Genomic DNA, 18145 nt, shown 5'->3' on the forward strand with positions numbered 1-18145 from the left:
TGGATGGTCCCTAAGCGCTAGTAAGAATTTGCAAAAAGACTTTGTGTTACGCGTTACACGAGGAGGGGGGGTGTAGGGGTGTTAGCTCATCTGTTACGATTTGTCCCGGTGGCATTTTTCGAGACGAGATTTGTCTGATCACGCCTTCCGTCGAACGGGTAAGTAAATGTTGGCCCCGGTCTAACCTAGAGGTTAGGTCGTTTGCTCAGTCCATGTGTAGGAATAGTTTCCCTGGGTCCTGTCCCGGTGGAGTCGCTGGTAGGCAGTTGGACTCACAATCCAAGGGTCATCAGTTCGAATCTCGGAGTGGATGGAAGCTCAGGTGTAAAAAGATGTTAGCAATTGTCTCAACATCAAGCTTTCGGACACCTATTTTTGAGTAGGAATCTCACAATCGAGAACGCCAAGGCAATCACAAGATCCTCTGTAATTATTAAGTCAAATGTAATTACAAAAGCCGACTCGGTCCTAACCAGGTCCCAGTACCGAAAAGGACCTAATAAAAATAATTTTATGAAAAAAAACGCCAAGGCAATGCTGTAGAGTGAACATTGTTTTATTAGTTAGTTCCCCCAGATAGCGCGCAGTATCGAAGAAATACGATTCAAATTCGAACAACTTTTGGCAAATTTCCTCGTTGGGTGAAATGAAGCTTAGATTGCTGATATTATTATTTACAGCGATAAAGTTTTTTTTCTTGAGTACAATGACCCTTTGTACGACCACAAAGAGTTTAAAATGGATTATTAAATCAATTTTGAAAAATTAACCTCGCGGTCCTTCTTGACAGAAAAGCTCCTACTTGACAGCTCGTTCCAAGGGGACCATAGTTGATCCATCGAAAAAATGTTGTCTTGTCAAAAAAAATTGCATTAAAATGAAAGTGATCAGAAACGGTTTTTAATCGTGTTTTAACCGTTGTGCATAAACATTTGCATAGGGCTTTAGTATCCAATTCCCACCTTACCTTATCTAATCTACATACCATGCGTGGTTTCAAGCTTTTGACAGTTGTCAGACGTTCTAATCAGCGAATTGGGTACTAAAGCCCTATGCCAATTTTTATGTACAACGGTAAAAAACATGATCAAAAACCATTTCTGATCACTTTTTTTCATTTTAATGCAAAAAAATTATGACAAGACAACATTTTTTCGATGGATCAACTATGGTCCCCTTGGAACGAGCTGTCAAGTAGGAGCTTTTCTGTCAAGAAGGACCGCGAGGTTAATTTTTCAAAATTGATTTAAAAATCCATTTTAAACTCATTGTGGTCGTACAAAGGGTCATTGTACTCAGAAAAATAAGCTTTATCGCTGTAAACAATAATATCAGCAATCCAAGCTTCATTTTAGGACCCAAATTGGATTCACTCATTCTATTTGAATTAGCGAAATCACTCTGTACCACGTTTCGAGGCATAGAGCTATCTAAGCCCGATCTCACGCACACTAGCTTACCATTTGTTTTTGCTGGCGGGTACAAATTTTAACCTAAAAACCCTTCGTGTACAAACACGCAATACATGCGCACGTAGATAACTCTATTGCCAGCACACAAGCTGCAGATATTTCGAAATAATCCCACAGAACTGGCAGCTCTGGCTCGTCGCCCGCAACATAGATTATTAATTACCTAGATGTCTCACTTCAGGATTTTGCCATACATCCAGTTGGCGACACCCCTTTAGCGCTCCGAGCGCCACCACAGTCAAGTTACAGGTACTAATTTGGTTAAACGAATCATAGAGCTCTGTGACCGGTCAAAGTTTGTTTTGCTTTTGACATCGGCTAATGTCATTCACTTTGCTTGCTTGATTGATTTTCGCGGCCGTAATCGAACTATCCCGAGTAGAGGCCACGGATGTGGTCTATTTCGCCGGCGAATTAAAAATTGTGCGTCGGCGATTCAAAACCGCCGTGTGCTTACCATCCAACTCGTTTTTGTGTGATTTAATATTTGACGGAACGCTTCAACATTTAGTTCGGTGTGATGGTGGTGGATTTTGTCTCTTTTTTTCAGCAGTTGGGTTATCGGGCTCCATATTTGGGACGCGCTGGAAGGCTCCTCCCCCGTACCAAAATTCAGGCGACATTCCTGCGCGCTGGATGAAGAATATCAGCAGCGTGTTACATGATCTACTCTGCCTGAGCGCGCCAGCCAAGTATTGTTGGGAAGCGACTATGTTGCCATGAATTACTCCAGTTCTGTTTTGCAGCAACTTCCAGTTCAATTAATAAAACATTAGTATCAAAAGTGTCCCAGCATATCCCGGGCTTTGGGCTTAAGAAAGGACATAGACCTAGTGTACCCAGCATTTGGGCCCTGCTGGCTAAATTTGGGTTTTCTGTAGCGATGGCTGGCACGTTACACGGGGAAATATGAGTTCCTAAAATCGTGGTACGTTTTTTCAAAATCATACCATAGGATTTGAACACTTTGTTTGTGGTTCCCATTTTCATGAACGCTTGTTCACGATTTTGGGAACTCTGTTTTCTTCTTGTTTGTTTTATGTTAATTTTTAAAGTGATTTAAAAAACATATGCTAAAAGAATAGTTTACGCCACATTTGCGCGTTTATCGTCCGTGTGAAACAGGTCGTTTCGAGGTGCTCCGTCTTTCAGCATTTGTTTGTCTATACAAGAGATGAACTCTTTCCAAATTCTAGCCCTCAACGACAAAGGGATTTGGGGTAAAACGGGATTTGATGTTTGAGGTTCGATAATTTCGAAAAATCTTAACACTGATCGCATTTTCGTAAAACTTCTTTTCGTAAACATCAATTCCAACCCTCTTAGTTGCATTTGAAAGGTCTTTTGAAGTATTGCCATAAACGTCCAGGACTGGTTAGCTTTTGCCTATTTTCTGTTAAAAATTGATTTTTGAAATCCTTAATATCTTTTTGCAACAGCCTCCATAGGTTAGGGAATTTCATGCACTATATGCCTACGGAATTATTTATTGCCATTCGCTGTTTTTTTGCTTTTTTCGATTTTTCTATACCAAAATTCTTACAACGTTTGATTTTGCCCTGTAGGCCTACATGACAAATTAGATTGAAGTAGAAAAATGAACAAAGTCACATAGGTAGCTTTAAAAATTGATATTTTGTCTTTGATATTTTTCTATTCAATGTTTTGCCTTCCTCACTGAGGTAAGGCTTTAATCCTGCTCTAAAAATGAACTTCGTAAAAAAACGTCGTAGACCAACCTTCATGTATACATATCGACTCAGAACCGAAAACTGAACAAATGTCTGTGTGTATGTGTGTGTGTATGTATGTATGTGACCAACAAACTAGCTCATGTTTCTCGGTACTGGCTGAACCGATTTGACCCGAACTTGTTGCATTCGACTTGATTTAGGGTCCCATAGATCGAGTTTTATACAGATTGAAGTTTCGATAAGTAGTTCAAAAGTTATGTATAAAAATGTGTTTTCACATATATTTGGATCTCACTTAAATGTATGTAAACTATGTACGGGTCCATCATCCGACCCATCGTTGGTTAGGTTATCAAAAGACCTTTCCAACGTGTCCAAAACATTGAAAATCTGGCAAACCTGTCTCGAGATATGGTCACTTAAGTGTAATTGATATACTTTTTTGAAGCCGGATCTCACTTAAATGTATGTATACTATGTCCGGGTCCATCATCTGACCCATCGTTGGTTAGATTATCAAAAAACCTTTCCAACGAGTCTAAAACATTGAAGATCTGGCAACCCTGTCTCGAGTTATGACCACTTAAGTGATATTTATGTACTTTTTGGATGCCGGATCTAAAAAATAGATGAAACTTGTGTACAGCCACTGTTGTGAGGAAGGTTCCAACCACATAGGTGGTTAATTTAGTTTTTTAATTATCTATCTTAATTAAATATAAATGCTGTTTTATATAATATTTGTTTTATAATAAATAAATTGTAAATTTTCATTGTTATCAATGATTTTTCAATGCCTAGTGTCACTGAAATGCGAAATTTTGAGTCAACTGAGTGTTTTGTGGAAATGTCTGCTATTTGTTTTCCACACAGCACAAAGCCATATTCATACTCGTTTTTCTGGTAAATTCATTCGGCTAGCGGCTTGTATGACCGTACGTTACAATGAATGGTAAAGCAAATTCAAATTATTTTTTCATCGTTTTACAGAGAAACCTCCTTTTACGCATAGACGTAACGCATTTTTATTGGCCATACAACATTTTTGAAATCTTTGAAAAGCAATTTGTAGGTTTTGTTCAGATCAACAAAACGCCTTTTAAAACTTGCACAAATATTGTATGGTTTAAGAGAAATCGACCAAACAAAAAGCGTAACGACTTCACGTAAAAAGAGGTTTCTCTGTACAATAAATTAAGGCAAAGGTATTGTAAAATACCAAGCCAAGTAGCCTAGTGGTAACACATCCGCCTTGTAAGCCGTAGATCGGGGTACAAATTTCAGCTCGGACCAACACAACTGGCGATTTTTTACCATCTGGATGCATTTGCTTAGCACACCCAAACGGCGGTCGCATTATTGTGATGCATGGCGGCATGAAAGTATATCAGAATCTGCATGAAAACTGTCCTCATGCATTTTTTGCGATATAGGGCTATGACATTTTTGCCCGTTACCGACAATTATCGACATTACCGACGGCTTTTTGGTTGTACTTCACAAAAAAAAACATTAACAGAGCGAGGATTGAACCACCAACTTTTTGGTTATTGATCCGACGCGCTACCAACGCGCCAAAGACGCTTGATATTTTTTGTGTGAAAGAGCACCAACATATTCTTCTCTTTGGAGTGTTGTGTTTGTGAGAACTGCAGATCGCTGACATGTTTACACGCGGGCAAAAATGATCTACGGGCTTGCTGCAAAAAATGTTACAAAATGTGACATTTTCTGCAGCAAATCCGCTGTTGCAGATTTTGAGATATTTATTTCCTTTCGGTGCAATGAGAAGGTAGCTGCTGTGCTGTCCTACTTGCATAAGCCGGTCGTGCTGAAAACAATGTGAAGGTTCGTTTCTGCTTTTTTTATAACAAATATTTGATAAATGAAATATGCTTTAAACCTTTAATCTTTAAGTGTATTTTATTTATTGCACAATATTTTTAATGATGTTTTAAAACGGATTTGAATGGAAAGAAGGAGGTTATCTGTTAATCAGCAAATCAAGTAATTCAAAAATTCAAAAAAAAAAATCAGTTTGAATAAACGAAAAAAAAGTTACATGGAGAGAATGCAAGTTGTTGAAAACACGTGAAATTAAAACGTCTTCTTCTTCTTTTTGGTCTCATGATGCATCAAAGATGAATCCTCATATAACTGCGACAAGCGGGATATGTTAAGTTTTTTTGACTTTTCATCTCTACGGCTTTTCTTTTTCTGTTCCATGTTTGCCTTGAACTGGTCATTCATCGTCCTGAGCTTCCCGCAGATGAGCATGTTGAAAAACTTCTCCGTAATCATCAATGCACACGGTGTGCAAAGGGTGTCCACAATCAGTCTTGTCGTAATTTCCGCTGAGAGTTCCGGAGGCTGGTTACTGCACGATGTGGGATAATCGAGTTGGTCGTTCCGATATGGTGAAGGGATTGCAGAGAGTTTTAGTCTAAAAGTTGAATTGAGAATAACATAAATCGTTAGAAGTTTGAATTTCATGATTTTCAGTAATCGAAAACAAGAAAAAAAAATAAAAAAAACGTTGCTTAATCCACCTTTAGGTGGTTGGTGGCTTCCTCGCATAATTTTATCAAAATATCTGAGATCCGGCCTCAAAAAAAGTTTATTTAAAACTCTAAAGTACTTATAACTTTTGATAGGGTTGTCAGATCTTCAATCTTTTGGGCTTGGAAAGGTCTTTTGATTACCTATCCAACGATGGGTCGCATTATAGAGATCCCCAAAGTTTTGCGATTTTCGTAATTTTTGTGCAACTGAAAACTTTACACGCATTTTTTTTATATACATGCGAATAAATTTTGAATAAAACTTCACCATCGTGTTCCCCAGACGATTTTACAAAAGAATCTATTTTTCGATAGTTGGGATAATTGAAATCTTTTGAGATAACTTTTTAATAAGCAAGCAGGTGCAGAATTTACCTACCACGCGATTCATTTGATATGATTCAGCGTCCAATTTCCTTTGAAAACGTTACTTAATCCACCTTCAGGTAGTTGGTGCCTTCCTCGCATTCATAAAGTGAATACACTACACAGTCTCAAAAAATATCTGAGATCCGGCCTCAAAAAAAGTATATCAAAACATTAAAGTACTTGATAACTTTTGATAGGGTTGTCAGATCAACAATCTTTTTTTTTACCTATCCAACGATGGGTCGCATGATAGATCCGGACAACTTTTTCATCAAAATATTTGAGATCCGACCTCAAAAAAGTGTATAAATAACACTTAAGTGTTTCTTACAAAAACCACCCTTTTTACAATCTTCCGGACTTTATTCGAAATCGTTTTTTTAGCATAACTTTTGAAGTACTTTTCTTAACTTCATAATATTAACTATGGTCTTGTGGGACCCCAAGACGGATCGAATGAGACCAAAACGGTCCAAATCGGTTCAGCCAGTCCGGAGATAATCGTGTGCATATTTTTCGGTGCACGGACTTACACGCACAGACATTTGTTCAGAATTTGATTCTGAGTCGATAGGTAGGGGAGAGTGGGGAGACTTGATCCCCTTTTTTTGTATCGCACATAACTCTGTCAATTTCTCACAAAACTATAAACTTTTTGCATGAAATGAAAGCTTAAACATTCATCTATGTTTGGCTAATAAGGGTATTTCATCAGATGAACTCTTCGAATCATGCCGAACATTTTGAAGAAATCTTAAGCAAAATGTTTCTTATTCATCCAAACTTTTAATTTTCTATAAGTTACAGCAATTTCACATAAAACCTGTACGTTTGTGTTCAAAATATAACAAGTTTATTATGTTAAATATTTAAAAACTTAAAATATTATTTTTTAGACCAAAATTAAGCATGTTTACAAAAGCTGGAAATTTTTGTTTACGAAACTTTTGAAAAATGATTCAAACTGCAGTAAGTTATGTACAACTATACTAAAGGAAACTATGTTTGAAAACCCAGCTCAATTAATTAATCTTGAGGCTGATTCCAGTGACTGTAAAAATGCAGGGATCAAGTCTCCCTAAACGCACTTTTTTAAACAATTGATTGTAAAAATAGTATGACGATAAATTTAACATCAAATGCGTAAGGGTTTTGGAGTTGATAAGTTTATCAAACAATTCATGTATAAAACATATTTTTTTGAATAATTTTTGAGTGTTTTCTATACATATCAACACAAAGAAAAAAAAGATCTCTTGGAAGTTTTTTGCAGCTCGTTTTAGAAAAATGTGTGTAACTGAATCTAAACATTTTTTAATTTTTTTCTTTGTTTTATACAATGAGTTTTAGTTAATTTCGCACGACTTTCTAGAACAAAGCTAATTGTTTTACCCACATGCTGACGAGATACAGGCTTGGGATCAAGTGTCCCCGGGGATCAAGTCTCCCCACTCTCCCCTATACGTGAAGGTAGGTCTACGAGATCGAATAAAGAATCATTGAGGTGAGGAAGGCAAACAGCTTTAAATTTTATCTCTATCATTTTTTGTTTCCGAGTTATGGCCGTTTGAAAAAAGAGGTTTTTGAAAAAAAAAAACGAAAATCGCAAAACTTTGGGGCGGTGCCAAAAAAAAGGTGGTCCAATTTGATTCAAAATCGGGATTCTAACATATTTTGATAGTATCAACAGCTCCACCAAATTTGACCTTGATCCAGACCTTGTGCCAGTTGGCACGAAATGACCCATAATTACTTTTCCATGGCATGCAGAATTTTCAATATTTTAGAAATAAAGAGTGAAACAGAAAATAATACATACAGAATTTGAAAAAAAATAATTGGGTATGGCAGCGAGGGTTGACAAAGTCGGTATCCAGAAAATGAGCACTGCAGATAACGGCATTTTTGGGAAAATCCTTCACCCCACAGATAGACTTCCATGCCTCCATATCCCGGTACCTGCAAAAACGGAAAAATTTTAAAAACAGAGCAATGAATAAAAAGTATAAAACAGTACCTGTTTTTCGTGAACACTCTGAAAAACGTTTTTGTACTCGGTCCAAAAGAGCGGGTCGAACATCCGGGGAAAAAGCAATGTCGATATGCCATTTCGTGATACGCTACGCGAAGACTTAGAAAGAAGTCACGATCAGCACCTCTCTCGACACGTACTCGAATCACCAGGCGCCCCCACGGCACGGTCGCCGGTGGGGATTTCTCGATGCATGCGGCACACGAGCGGCGAAATGGTTCGCTATTCCTCGACGCGATTCTTCGACCAGGCGATTCCTCCATGCGGTCAACACCTCACCCGACACGTCCCAAGGCCGATCCAGAGGCGAGTGAGGGATTCCTCGACGCGTGCAGCACACAATCGGCGAAAAGGTTCACTATTCCTCGACGCGATTCCTCCACGCGGTCAGCACCTCACAGAGGCGAGTTGGTCCACCGTACTCGAACCACCAGGCGCCCCCACTAAAAGCACGGCTGTGGGCGACCAGGCGGCTTCACTCAAAAATTCCCCGGTGGAAGTTGCTTTTACGGCGGTGCGAACAAATTATTCTCCGGTTAAAAACAAAACTCGTGGGAAGCAAAAAAAACTCGAGCAATGTCGCGGGAGTTATGACAGTTAATAAACAAAGTTTAAAGGCATCAGTTGCTAAGACTAAAATGAGGGTATGGTTTTCATCACAGTAACGTTTGTCTGTGTCTCCATGCACAGGCAAATTTCCAAAGCAAAATTAGCGCCTGTGAATTGCCACCAGGGGGAATTATGGCGTGGCGGTAGCGTCACCAGCCCCAACAGCGGAGTGGCGTATCTATATATAATTAGTCTATGCCCGCAATGACATCTGGCGGAAAATTGACAGAAAAAGAAGCGCGCTTTTCATCAGACGTTTGCTTAGAGCAGTTGAAAATTCAGTTGGCAACTGAATCGGGACAGAATTCACGCGTTTGAGAGAATTATTTCAGTTTTGTAAATTTTAAAATATCTTCGAACATACTAAAGTGATGCTTTTTTGGCGTGCTAGACGTTTATTTGACCGGTGAACTGATATCCCAGAGTCTTAATCGTGGTTTTCTTGCAGACACATGCTCTGGATGCTTTTTAACACCTAAAATACCAAGCAGGTGGAAAATAATATTTATTAGGATGTTGTTGTATAGATAGTGAAGTTAGCTAGTGAATTGAAATTGGAAAGTGACTGGTTTAAGAAAGCGGTCTATCTCGGTAAGTCAATATTCCTGGGTTAACTTACAGGCTCTTGTCACAATTAAACAATTTAGCAATCAAATAAAAAAAATATATAAAATGTCTCAATCGCAAACATGATCACACACGATAAAGTTCGTAAAACTTGGTCGTTTCTTGGTTAAAAGGGGTCCAGACTTGAGAATTATTCAACCCGGATAATCGAATCATCTCTCGGATTAGTTTTAAAAAACCGTAAGAGCCATTGGTAAACAAAGCCCTTTTTGCATCGGTATTCGACCTACTTACGAAAAACCAATATCAAAAATGCTCGAGATTGTTCATCTACACGTCGTTCAAGTGCCCCATGTTTAAAATAAATTAAATTTTATTTCATTTTCGAGAAAAACGAAAATTAGTGTCAGAGGTCACGGTGGCTCTTACGGCTTTTTGAAAACTAACCCGAGATCTAAAGAATTGTTTTTTCGTTGTCTTCTTTTTTAATGTCGAGTTTGAATGTGACCCCATTACTAGGGTGGTCCAAATCCGGGTTTTCTCGGAGCTACCTCCTGAAATCAAAGATTGACCCATCACTAGGCCAAATTCCAAATTTCTAAAAATATGGTGTCTTCGGGAATGTTCAAATCGAAGATGGCGGTGATGAAATATGTAATATTGAGAAAATGCAGAATCAACCACTAAAATTAGGTCACAGAACAAGAATAATCGACCTATACTCAGTTCTCACTTTTTCTTTTTGTTCACTCCTGTTGTAAATTACATGATTCTTATTGTGAATTCTTTTATTCTTATTGTAAGTTTGAAATTTCGACCAGTGAATACGATCAGCTTTCTTGATCAGCGAACATTGAAACAGATGAACGCTGGCTGATTCTAAAAATTTAAAAAGAAATTTCCTGGAGATACCGGGGATCGAACCCGGGGCCTTTCACATGCAAAGCGAACGCTCTACCACTGAGCTATATCCCCCTCGTGATTAAATGGCCGCCCAGAGGCGAAGCGGCCAGCCGGTACTTAATTAAAAGTTAAATTTTATTGTTATCAATAATTTGTTGTAAATTTATCCACAATCAAGGTTTTATATGCAATTACACATAGACATGATTTTTTTTTTTCAAATGTGCAATGGTATGGTTAATTTTCCAAATATGATTGAAAAATGGCGTCTGGCCGCCATTTTAGCATGGCAGGGGATATAGCTCAGTGGTAGAGCGTTCGCTTTGCATGTGAAAGGCCCCGGGTTCGATCCCCGGTATCTCCAATACTTTTTTGATAAATGTTAAGACGGTTCTGAAACACGGTAAATCATATTTTTACCCTTTCCTTTTTGTTAACTACCCCACCTTAAACTGAAGTTTTCGTAGAATTTAACTGCTCTGAAGCGATGCAAAAAAGATTGCCGCGATCCTGCCAGGAGTCGAACCTGGAATCTTCTGATCCGTAGTCAGACGCGTTATCCATTGCGCCACAGGACCTTGCTGAGTGAGGTGTTTCAGCAGAGATTCGCATGCCACGTGGCAGAACTTAAGTCGTTTATTCGGTTATTGCACGAGTAAAATAATTCTGTTATTATTATTGGACAGTAAACAGGTTCACTAATCTTATGCATTTCTAAATTCAAAATTAACCAAGTAATCACCGAAGCTATAATATTGAAAGAGATCAAAAAAATTTCCCATACCGGGAATCGAACCCGGGCCTTCTGGGTGAAAGCCAGATATCCTAGCCACTAGACCATATGGGATGTTATGTAAACTGTTGTCTACAAACCGCCTGGAGGGCCAATTTTTTAAAAAACTAAGTCCAATAAGATTTCAACTTGACCTCGTTAAGATTTGCTTGCGTTCTTACTGGTAAATTGCAATATTCTATCATTTAGCTGGAAAGTGTGTTGTGAAGTGAATTTTGACAGTTCCGTATCTTATGAAAATCTTGATTAGAATCACGTATCTCATAATAATCTTCCAATAGGTTTGGCCGAAAAATTCAACATGATAAAGATATGTTAGCTCCACTTCGGTGATTGGACGATAATTTGTGTTTTTAACTTGGTATGATCGTTGACAAGTAGAAATGAAAGTGCTCAATAATGTTATCAAACTAGAAAAAAGAAATATAAAAGATTTGTTCTTGCATGTATCGCTTCCAGAAGAACATAAAAAATTATCCAGTTACTTCAACGTGCGAGTAACCGAAGGCTCCGGCGAGATTCGAACTCACGATCTCCTGTTTACTAGACAGGCGCTTTAACCAACTAAGCCACGGCGCCACATGTGTAGATGGCTGTTCAAAGCCCATCCGTTGCTACCTTCCTTGTCATGAAAGCTAACACAACCGCTTTCTTTGATGGTAGTGGTGTCGCATGTTTCAACTGTTACGTTTGTCTCTCGCTCTAGGTGTGTTTGTGCCCTCGACCCCTGACGTAACGATCTGACGCGGTCAGTTTTGCACTGCTGCCAAGTGGCGCCGTGGCTTAGTTGGTTAAAGCGCCTGTCTAGTAAACAGGAGATCGTGAGTTCGAATCTCGCCGGAGCCTACGGATGTCTCTCAGTGTTGACATCTGACAAACTTTTTTTCTTCGTAGTTTTGTTGAATGTTTTGAAAGTCAATCCATCGCAGCTAACTCGAGTCGACATTAAGTCATTCTCGTTTCTCAAACCCACTTGTCATCACACGTGTCCCGTCGCGAAAGGTGTTGTGCACCGCATCACCAGGTGAACAGGTGACAACCGTGCCCAGAGGTAATCGGTGGGAAGTTGGGTCGGTTGTTATCAGTAATTTAAATTTTGCAGCGCACGCGAGTGTTACCCTCCATGTGCAAGTTCAAGGACTGGGTGCCTGGATAATTTTTGGGGGGCAACCTGACCATGTCAAGGGTAATTGGGCAGGGACACACGTGTTGCACAAGGGTGAAGGTACGCGTCTTTTCTGGTGGGCTTTAAGGGGACAACGGAATCGCAGTCCACCAGAAGGGGATGACGGTTGATGAGGGGATAACAAAAAAAATAATAATAATGGGAGACAAAGAAAGAACCTTTCACTTCCACCTGCTGCAAGTACTTCAGATCGATGGTTATGCCGTTATTTGAGCTAAATTAAGATCCGATAACGGGTAAAACAAGGTTGATAAATTTCAAGTGAGTAATTAAAAGCTTTTGAGTTTGTACAAAAACTGTATTAATATGTATAAAAATTTTGAGGTACTGAATCGTCTAAAAACCTAAATCATGGTTAATTTTGTAAAAGTTTACGGAATGACAAATTGTCTTTTACGAATAATATCGCAATCGAATATTTTCCCGTGAACTTAATTTAGATTTTCACAGGAATTCAGAAGCCTTTGTTCAGCAGGAAACTCATCTCAACTAACTACCCAGAATATTTAATCAAATACTGCCATAAGCAAAATAGAAAAGCCCCAAATTATCTGGAAGCGAGCCACAACTCCCAAAATTATTGTTGTTATTGTCAAGCCCGTGCACCTGCTTCTGTTCAACCCTTTTCCATGGTCTTGGGATGACTTGTGCCCAATCGATGACCATATTTATGAAAATGATACGCCGACAGGGTTGGCCGGTTTACTACCTGCAGCTGACTTAATTGGATTGATTTTATGGCACAGCCACCACCAATGTCATTGTCACCAGATGGTCCCATCCCCAGAGTCAGTAGGCCCAAAATTGAAGGTTCAATAATGGCCGGCGACTCCCAGCTGGTCGTTTCTGAACGGAAGCGGGACCGCGACCTTTGGTACTTTCAATACTAGAGAAATTGAAAGAGTAAATCCAAAACGAGCACAAACCGGAAACAATAAGTTTGTCTATTAGATTTCATTTAAAAACGTGCTTTTTACCTTTTTATAAACTTCCTCCTTCCTGCTCCGATGTGCAACAAATGTAATTTCTTCTTCAAACTGTCCTTCGGCGCGAATGCCAGCAAAAGGAGGATGAGAAGGAGTAAGAGGTACACACGAACCTTTCCCCGAGGGATCGTAAAGTAGGCCCGAAACTGGTTCCCTTGTCGTGGCAAACGTCAAGTTGATGAGTGCTGCTCCGAACCCCGTAGCACCGCACGTTCTTGTTTTAGGATGTATGTTGTGCGGGTAATAAAATTACCAGAAAAGTAGATGATAATCTCCCGTGTTTAGGTGGTACCTTTTTTATCTATTTTTTTCTGGGGGTTTCCCTTCATATCGGCAGTGTGGAAGGTTCCAGGTGAAAAGGATTGCTTCTTTCTTAGCAGCATGTTTGGGATTGTTTTCTTATTTTTGTTGTAATTTTAGAATCCTTGTGGCTATAATGTTTTTTGTTGAAATTTATATTCATATTCATTGTAATTCTTACAATGATTTGTTTATACCTAATGAACAATCCCTTTTATGATAATCCCACATCTCGATTAAAATAATAATAAATTTAAAAAAAAACTACATTAGCGTTTGGTTGTGTTGTGTCATCGTTTAGACATCGAAGTTATCGAGCTCTCTTGTTGTTTGTCGATGTTTGACGTTTGGAGAAAAAGCCGTTTTCATATATGACCTTGAATACACAAAAAATAGAGCACGCGATGTAAACAATAACAAACACGTTTTGCTTGGCTGGCCATTAGGTTTTACACCGTGACGTCATTTGACAGCTCGTGTGCACTGTTTACATGGTATTCGTCGATTGTCGACAAATTCCCCCGAACAAAATCGACGACCGCAAATCGAGTCGGCGTAAAACCTAATTCTGTGCATTGTCTCGATTTTTTAGGCTGTGTCAAGATAGCACGACAAGATTAAAACTTCTTACATATAAATAGTGACAACAATGCACGGCGTTTTCCAGTGTCAGGATTGGAATCAAATTTTGGAGGTCAGTGAAGTTCAAAATGTGAAATATTGTGAATATAGTTGCCTAGAATTTATGTTTCAATGGTTTTGATGAACTTTTTAGACATAGAAATTTAAAATAAATGTTTTCCTAAAAAAAACTAAATTTCTATGATTTATTTATATATTACCAAACAATTCAAGCAAATCAATGAAAATGGGCTTAGTCGAAATGTAAACAAAGAGTCTATCCTGCTCACGTCAGGATACTGACCGTCGATCAAAATTGATTTTTTTGTGAAAATTTTATTTTATTAATTAGGGATCTGGTTGATCGAATGTAGTCTCATAAAATAAAGTTACCCAAAATGACAATACTTCTCTGCACTCCTTTCAATGTTGAAAAGTAATACTTTTTAATAGTTTTTGGAGCTTGTCACTCATATCTATCAGCAAATAAAGGAGCTATTACACTACCGCAAACAAACAAACAAACTCGCACTTTTTCGTGTTTGACAGTTTGCCAAATTTCGCAAACTTGTTTGCGGCAAACTCGCAAACAAGGCAAAATGTATGCAGGCTGACGTTTGTTCTAACAAACTGGCAAACTGTCAAAAAGTGCGAGTTTGTTTGTTTGTTTGCCGTAGTGTAATAGCTCCGTAACATTCCAGTGGGAAAAAACGTTTCACTGAAAAAAAAAACCAACCAAAAATCCGAAAGGCATTTTCCGGATTTGCAAGAAATGTTGAATTCAAAGCAAAGCTTGATTTGTTCAACACTTGTCTTATTCACCCAACTCGTTATACCTCGTTGGACTCTTGCTGAGAAATTCTTGCAAAATATGAAAATTGTTTCTCGATTGTATTTTGAATGCTTTGCAAAAGTAATAACCTTTGAAAAAATGTTGACAGCAGTGCTAAAATAATTTTACCGGCTGGTGTGATTGCTCAAAAGATCTTTAATATATGGATTTGTAAAAGAAAGAGATTGCTGAAAAATATAATGGCATTTTTTAAGTACAACTGTCAAAATTGTATCAAAATTTGCATGGACCAGTAAATGATGAACAATAGCTTTTTTGGTTTACATGAAATAAATAACTATGTTCAACCAAAAAGGCATAAAAAACATCTTAAGAAATACAATTTTTAGAAGAATTTTTCGATTTTTTTAAAGGGACGCAGCAGTCAAACAATTGTTTGAAAAAGGTAAATAAACCGAAAATCACCCATTTGTTTTACAAACGACTTTATAGTTCTTTTTAAAATTTACACCCGAATTTATCCTGTAGACTATATGGCTAAAATTTTATTATTATACAGTCCAGACTCGAATATCCGAAGCCTCGATTATTAGAGGTTCCGATTATCCAAAGTAAGTTTACCCGATAGTTTGTATGGGATTTCGGATAATCGAATCATGAACATATGAGTGAAATTTGAGTGGTTAATTATAGCTAGAAAATTACAAAATGCATTTTTTAAATATTTTAACATCTTCATTTTGGCTCGACAGTATAAAAAAGGCAACGAATAAGTAGTTTATGAAGCAAGTTGCAAAAAGATGTTTTTTTTTAAGTAAAACTTTTCAGCATTAGATTTGAAAACTGTTTCTATTCAAACCTGTAATTTTTGGTAGTTATAAAAGTAGACTGTTTCGTCGTTCTAGAATGACAGGACACTTTACTATGTCTGGACCCTAAATTCGGAATCATCGACAGTCATTGCAACTAGAGTGAAGGACACCTTCTACGACCTAAACCAATATCATTTTGAATGAATAAGTTTCTTGATTTGGTTCTGAAGAATTTTTAAATGGTGACTATAATTTAAATTTCGATGTTTTTTTTTTCATTAAAAAGGTTAAAAAGACTCACATTATTCAAATCAACAATGTGCAATTTTCACTTTCTCCTCATACAACAAACAAAGAAACTTTGTAAAAAAGTTTTCCGCTCACTCGACATTCCGAGTAGCGTAGGCTCCGGCGAGATTCGAACTCACGATCTCCTGTTTACTAGACAGGCGCTTTAACCAACTAAGCCACGGCGCCGCTTGAAAGTGGCGAGATTAGAGATCTCCAAAATTTTGGACCCTTTACCAAACTCGAAATTACATTGATCGGCAAAGGTTAATCATCTTTATTAGCCCTCAACACGTGCAACAACATCCGCACACACACATGTTCCTACAATTTGAGCAGTCTTTCCTTGTCGACTGTCATTCAATTTAATATATCCTTGAGAGAATAGCACGCGTTACGGCTGTTAGAGTGAGAGGGAGCATCCACTTTTGTTTCGACTGCTCTTTGTTCTAAACAGTTGCTTCTTCCATCGTGACAAAGACGTTTTTGTTGCTGTTCTTCCCTGGTGGAGGCGTCGCGGCCTATTTGAATAGATACATTAACAATCGATAGTGCGACAAATCGCAAACAATCATAATTACACGTTGCCGGCATCTCTGCTTGAGACATTCCTGGTGCATGATGATCGGATGTCAATAGAATTATAAATCACTGCGCGACTGCATTCCAATCCCGATGAGTCGTTCCGCCAACAAAAAAAAAGTTATTCGCTGTAGACAGGATTCGAACCTGTGCGGGTAGAACCCAATGGATTTCAAGTCCATCTCCTTAACCGCTCGGACACCACAGCCACATGATTGTCGGGCTTCTTACGGCCGTACCGACGGCTTTGCCCGTGAGTGGCCGTGAGCAAGGCAGTGATGCGGTTGTGGTTGGCGTGAGAGAGTGCACGCGCGTTCCCGCTCTTTCTCTGCTCTCTTTTGTGAGTTCTTTTTTTGTTTGTTTGACGTAAAGAATTTCGCTCGCGTGTGTGTTTGATGCTGGTTATTTAATTGGTGGGATTTGCGGAAGTGGCTGTGACTGTGGCGCGTTTTATTATTTAGTTGTTTGGTTTGATGTTGATTGGTTTATGAAAATGCTTTGAGCGGCTCCACTTTCGGGTTGTGGCTTTGTTTGGGTGTATTTGTTTTTTTTGGGTCGGGGCGTAGCGCTACAATGTCATGGTGGAATTTTGCCGCGTAAATGGGTCGATTGATTATTCTTTTTTCTCCGTTTTAAATATTTAACAATTTTCAAGCGCCATACAATGGAAATATCAAAAAGTTGGAAATGTTGTCACACTTTGTGTCCAGGAAAGTTCAACTGGATAAGCGGTCGCCCACAACAAGTCAAAACGGAAGGGCACAGCACAAAGATTGTGCAAAACTTGACTAAAGTCACGTATTCCTTCGTTCGCTCGCAAAGTTGGGTAACGGGAGTTCGAGAGAATAGGGTTGCTGCATTATAAGAAAGAATACGTTTGAGAAATATGACGCAAATTGTTTTTTTATTATTTTTTATATGGATTAAACGTTGATCGACCATTACCCATACACATAAAACTAATTATTAGCCAAAGTCCTCGGAAAATTTCACTTCGGATAATCGAATCACAAAAAAAAAACGTTTTTCATTATGGGTCATTCTCCGCACTCACAACAAATCGCATAATTACCCATTTTTTCTCATTAACTTTTTACCACATAAACTCGATTTTGACACATTTTATTCCCTTTATTTTTTCTGTTTTAATGGAAAAAGTACCAACTTTTGAGCTATAGGCAGTTTTGCTAGGTCAAAATTGAATAGAAAATTTTTAGGGCTTTTGTTAATTTGATTTGGTTAACCGCGGTGGATTTTCTCGAAATAATTCGAACTGTCAAAAATCCACCAAAGCATCTACCGGTGGATACTTTTCTACCACAGATTTTTGTGCGATCAATGTGGTAGATGCTTTGGTGGATTTTTGACAGTTCGAATTATTTCAAGAAAATCCACCGCGGTTAACCAAATCAAATTAACAAAAGCCCTTTTGTGTTGCGTTAACTTTTTTTCTTAATCTAATGATGTCAAGAAAACTGTTTTGCTGGAACCAAGCTGGAACAGATGTTGAAAGAGGGCATTTTTTCCTTAAAATTTTATTGTTTTACTTGTTAATCATAAAGCGGATAAAATTTCTA

At 38.3% G+C, this 18145-nt stretch overlaps 8 non-coding genes across 8 annotated transcripts; 2 read left to right on the plus strand and 6 right to left on the minus strand.

Moving 5' to 3' along the window:
• Positions 1–10207: 10207 nt before the first annotated feature.
• Positions 10208–10279, minus strand: Trnaa-ugc. Its single transcript has one exon. It is a non-coding gene; the product is annotated as a tRNA-Ala (tRNA).
• Positions 10280–10499: 220 nt separating this feature from the next.
• On the plus strand, positions 10500–10571 carry Trnaa-ugc. The gene has a single exon. It is a non-coding gene; the product is annotated as a tRNA-Ala (tRNA).
• A 141-nt stretch (positions 10572–10712) lies between these two features.
• Trnar-acg lies at positions 10713–10785 on the minus strand. Its single transcript has one exon. It is a non-coding gene; the product is annotated as a tRNA-Arg (tRNA).
• Positions 10786–10982: 197 nt separating this feature from the next.
• Trnae-uuc lies at positions 10983–11054 on the minus strand. The gene has a single exon. It is a non-coding gene; the product is annotated as a tRNA-Glu (tRNA).
• A 451-nt stretch (positions 11055–11505) lies between these two features.
• Positions 11506–11579, minus strand: Trnat-agu. The gene has a single exon. It is a non-coding gene; the product is annotated as a tRNA-Thr (tRNA).
• A 193-nt stretch (positions 11580–11772) lies between these two features.
• Trnat-agu lies at positions 11773–11846 on the plus strand. Its single transcript has one exon. It is a non-coding gene; the product is annotated as a tRNA-Thr (tRNA).
• A 4255-nt stretch (positions 11847–16101) lies between these two features.
• Positions 16102–16175, minus strand: Trnat-agu. Its single transcript has one exon. It is a non-coding gene; the product is annotated as a tRNA-Thr (tRNA).
• A 519-nt stretch (positions 16176–16694) lies between these two features.
• Positions 16695–16776, minus strand: Trnas-uga. The gene has a single exon. It is a non-coding gene; the product is annotated as a tRNA-Ser (tRNA).
• Positions 16777–18145: the final 1369 nt, after the last annotated feature.

Source organism: Culex quinquefasciatus, chromosome 3, assembly GCF_015732765.1.
Source record: "Culex quinquefasciatus strain JHB chromosome 3, VPISU_Cqui_1.0_pri_paternal, whole genome shotgun sequence".
Taxonomy (NCBI): domain Eukaryota; kingdom Metazoa; phylum Arthropoda; class Insecta; order Diptera; family Culicidae; genus Culex; species Culex quinquefasciatus.